Source organism: Molossus molossus, unplaced genomic scaffold, assembly GCF_014108415.1.
Source record: "Molossus molossus isolate mMolMol1 unplaced genomic scaffold, mMolMol1.p scaffold_m16_p_2, whole genome shotgun sequence".
NCBI lineage: Eukaryota > Metazoa > Chordata > Mammalia > Chiroptera > Molossidae > Molossus > Molossus molossus.
The window spans coordinates 124,360,963-124,366,193 of NW_023425355.1; the positions used below are offsets into that span (position 1 = coordinate 124,360,963).

At 36.9% G+C, this 5,231-nt stretch overlaps 1 pseudogene; it reads left to right on the forward strand.

Moving 5' to 3' along the window:
* Positions 1-1,033: 1,033 nt before the first annotated feature.
* Positions 1,034-1,131, forward strand: LOC118636802 (annotated as a pseudogene).
* Positions 1,132-5,231: the final 4,100 nt, after the last annotated feature.

Below are 5,231 nucleotides of genomic sequence, written 5' to 3' on the forward strand. Positions count from 1 at the left end.
ATACCCTTTTCCTAAATGAACTACACTCCTTGTCTTCATTCTTTACCCAACACCTATCTCTTTTCTTTGAAGGTATCTTCAGTTTCTCCACCTCTTCATGACCAAGAGCTTTCTTTTCTAAACTCTTAAAATATGCTTTATATCTGTTAAGCATGCCAGTGCTAGCTTTTAAATTCTATTAGAAATAATTTGGTAGTTTAACACAACAAATTAGAGTTAATCCAAAGTAATTTTACAGAAATATGTTGTTGATTAATTTTTCCTTTCCAGTTTTATTACTATTAAACTCTTTAATACTTGTTTAATACTTGTGCTATTGGTGGGGTGTCCTCCATGTCCCTACCTGTTCCTGGTGGAGGTGGGCTTCTTGTGATGTCATGAGACAAGGAATTTTCTGAGACTCATAAGGGAAAATAAATGATATTTATTTGCCTGGAACTAAACCCTTGAGTTTCTAAGGCCCCCTCTCCCTTCATCCTGCCATGGAAGAAGTCCAGCTGTGTCTTCAGCAGAGCTAGGATTAAAGTTGTTGCCCGGAGCCTCGGTTCCATATTTGTACAGTCCAGTCAAGCATCAGGGTAGCTTAATTTGTGTTCCAGCTGCAGTCCATTGCATGTATGGGGTCCGCATGGCTGTGGGCCATGTGGCTTCTAAGGCCACATGACTATGGAGGTAGCATGGGCGAGTGCAAGGAAGCAGGAGCAAAACCAGAGGAATGAGAGAGCGAATTCCTTTGCCTGGGGATTTCAATCTTCTAAGATTTTGTGTCCTTGCATTGGCTCCACCCTCTCTAGCCAATCACCTTCCTTATATCACCACAACTTACTGCACAAGTCCCAGCTTCCCCTTCACCACTCCCTTCCCCCCATGATCTGCAGGGAATGGACCACTGGTTCCCTGGGGAGCATGAGGCTGTGGCTTCCTGGTGACCATGTTTATAATGTCTGGCCTCCCTTTTGTTCCTTTCCTATTAATATTAATAGGTAGCTAGTTACAATGGTACCAATTACACAACACTTAAAAACTGTTATTGGTGCTCATTTTGCCAGCAAAAATACTAAAACTGGAATGAAGATTAGCATGGCCCTGTGCAAGGATAACACGCAAATTTGTGAAGCGTTCCATATTTGTAGAAAAAAAAAACCCACATAAAAACAAATATAAAAAAAAACTGTTATTTATCTTTTTATGTACAGGTGTGGGTAAAAGTAGATTTATAGTTGCAGCATGCCAAACACAGTTTATTTTTATATTATTACTTATTTGTATTACAACTGTAAACCTACTTTTGCCTACCCCAGTATATGTCTAATTCCTGCCATTATGCTACTAATGACTTCCAAAGGGTAGAAAATCTTTCCCTCCTCTCTCTCAAATATATGGAATACATAGAGAATAGTATTCTAGGTGTTTTATTTTTTTCTTTTTGGATTCAAAAAACCTGGGTCCAAATCTCTGGCACTTCCTAATTGTGTTACTTTGGGCAAAAGAACTTTGCTGAAAGCCAAACTTTCCTTATTTAAAAAACAAAACAAAAAAAACATACTTTATTTTGAGAACTAAATGACATAAATCAAACATTCTAGTCAGTACTGCACACATAGTACAGTACTTTGCTATGAATAAAGCCTCACGTTAAGATGCAAAATACAGGTACATTAAGACTGGACTACTCAAAGTGCAGTCTTATACAGATGCGCAGCATTGTCATCCCCTGGGAGACTGCTGGAAAACTAGACTGTCTGGCCCCACCCAAGACCTATTGAATTGGATTTTAACAAAGATTCCCGGGTGAATCATAGGCATGTCGAAGTTTGAGAAGCACTGCCTTAAAAGACAAAGTAAAGCCAAGAGATCTGTAAGTTCATTTGACATGATATCTGGGCAATTAAGCACTCATATCTGATGGATTAAATTCTCATGTAGTTTCCATATTTGATGAGAATTTCTCATAATGAGCTCCCAAAAGAAAGTTTGCATCATTATACACATCATAGTAATTCTTCCAAGGGTGTTGATAGAAAAGACTTCTTCTCTAAACTTCAAAACCAATGAATTGATTTATACTAAATGTGAATACGGAGGGACTTGTAGGTTTAAAACTTACCCTGGCCCAGCCGGTGTGGCTCAGTGGTTGAGCATCAACCCATGCACCAAGAGGTCACCAGATCGATTCCCAGTCAGGGCACATGCCCAGGCTGTGGGCCAAATTGCCAGTGTGGGGCATGCAGGAGGCGGCCAATCCATGTTTCTCTCTCTTTTTCCCTCTCCCTTCCTCTCTCTCTAAAATCAATTAAAAAACAAACAAACAAACAAACAAACAAACAAAAAACAACTTACCTTGAACAGTTTTTTGTTCATTAGCCTCAAAATGTTTCTTTTCATCTCCAGGAGTTAAAGAAAAAGAAAGAGTTACAAAGAATAGAAATTTCTATGTTGTTGCAAAAGGTACCTGTACATGGAAGTTGCTTAAATACAGCTAGCTCTTGACTCTATAATACAATATATACATCACTTGAGGTTCACTCCATAGGAGCAGGAACCAAAGGAGGGTTTGATGTGGCCAGTAGGAGACAGTGGTGAAAAATTTCTAGCCCAGAAGCCTCTCCACAAAGGGAGGAAATCTGGAGACTCAAGGGCTCAACAGCTCTACTTTCACTTCCCTGCTGATTTGTGAAATAATGTTATTCAGACTTAAGTTTTAGTTTCTTCTCCCTAGGTCTCATGAGTTCCTGGTTGCTTTTATAAACATGAGTCAGTACAATGGCATGATAAAAATAGAATCAAGGGGGAAAACCTAAGAAGAAGCATTCCAAAGATAATAATTTTTAAAAATCTGGAACTATCTCTGGGGTGGTATAAACTTCTACTTGGCTTTGGAGTATATAGTTCTTCCTTCAGAAATCTATCCAAATTGCACGGACTGATGGGATTAGAGCTCACAAAGATTATGTAGGTTTAATTTTTCTAGGCCCTTTTACTTTGGGGCCAGGATTTTAGAGCTAGCTGTTCAGTTGGCTCTCATGAAGGATCCTATGGACTTCTAACCGCTGCTTGGTGGTATAAAGTAAAGTTTTCATTAAAAGCATGGATGTAGAGCAGTATTTAAACTACTTGGGGCCTTTGGCCTGCAAAGCCACTATCTGAAATCAAGCTGGGAGAGAAAGATTAATTTGGGAAGCCCACTATCACCTTTGGATTTGAAGTTTTACTATGCTCATTCTTTGTATTATAGATCAGATTATCTACAATTGCAGAAACAGCTAAGGAGAATGGAATCCATCTGATATCAAAATCCAATTTTACCCTATTAATTAATATATCCTTTTCATTTAATTCAGTCTTTTAGAGAGCTACAAATAAGAAGAGATACTAAGAGATCCAACTTTCCCCTTTCCTTCCTTTAAAAGTCTGAAAGGCAGAGAAAAGAAAGGTTAGTAAAGTAGGCTTAGGTTATAGATAAAAACTGATGCATGAAAATTGAGATTCTCCACAAATTTGGTTGAATCTTTGGCCTCCTTGTCTTGACAAAAATGAATTATTAAAGCAGAGTCCATGCAAATACTCATTTGTGTGAACCGAAAAGAATAGGTAAACAAACAACACCAGTAAAGTGGAAATTCTCAGTTGCTCAACTAAGGAACAGAACAAGTTTTTTTTTTTTTTTTTTTCTCTTTCAAGACCAATTTATGATAGAGGAAGTGAAGCATTATCTTGACTTGAGGAGGAAGTGTCTCTGTTTCTAAGACTTGAGCATCAGATTGGGAGGAGAGATAATGGGTTAACAGAGAAAAAATATGAAAACTAGGTAAGAGAAGAGTGTGTAAAAATGGACAAAAAGAAGCAAGAACTTGTAGCAAAACTCTGTCAAGCATTTCCAGGGGTAATTTATTTATTATTTATTATTTATTTATTTAATATTTTGTTCAGATAGAGTGGGAGGGAGAGAGAGAGAGAGAGAGAGAGAAACATCAATGTGAAAGGGACACATCGAGTGGTTGCCACCCGCATGACCCAACCAGGGCCGGGGACAAACTGCAACCGAGGTACATGCCCTTAGCGGGAACCAAACCCCGGTCTCTCTGGACCACAGGCCGGCGCTCTAACTGCTGAGCCAAACTGGCCAGGGCCAGGGGTAATTTATTTTAAAGTTAATAATAAAGATTTGAATTTTGATATTAGAGATATTTGCTAGATTATTAAGGCAGATAATGTCAAGTAAAAGCAAAGACTGACAATTAGAAAGCAGAAACCAAAATAGTTCATGGGGTTACTAATTCCTCCAGTATTCAGGTACTTGCCTTGTTATCTCTGATTAATGCCAACTACAGGATAATAGCCAACATGGATGAGGTATTCTATACACTATACATGGCCTTAAAATAAAACATATGGGATTAAATTCAATTTGGCCTTTTAATTTATATCATATTTCAATTTTGAATTATTTTTCAACTGACAAAATTTCAAAATGCTTCAGAAAGTTTATGAATGCAGTAATCATATTATCTGATGCTGAAATGAAAATCTTTGAGGTGGAAAATGGGAGTTATTCAAGAGCAAACAGTATATATTACAATCAATTATATTCTAAATAACAAAATCTCTAGTGCACAACAAGCCATTACAGCTTCATAGGAAATCAGAATGTTGTAGTTAATAAAGCAATTATAATCTGTCATCCCTTGCTCAAGATAAGCAGTACTGCCCTGGAGCTTACCTTATAGATTTCCTTGGTATAAATTAGACCTACTGAAGTATAACCAAGAATTTTAAATGTCATATTAATTTTACTCTCTGGAATATGTAACATGTTCCTAAACTCCAATATGTTCAATTTAATTTTTATAGAATATCAATTAAAATTAATCTTCTGAAGAGGAAATGCATTAGAACTTTATATATAATACTGTAATTTTGTCTGCAGGAAATAGGGATTATAAAAATGACCAAGATAAATTGTGAAAAATGAATATGGGAAAATGGAATTATGTTTTTAAAGATGTTATATTACACATTATTGTGAAAAATGTTTATTTTTATACCATTATGTACTGTTATATAAGCACTTAGGGCTTTTGCTTTGCTCACTTTTCCTACAGGTACAGATCAAATTCAGTTATAAACTACTCTGGTGTGTTGAGTCAACTTGGCAGGCATTGGTGACTAATTGTAGAGATCCTAGATAAGGTGAAATTAGAGAAGACGTCAGTCAACATACTGAAATTGGG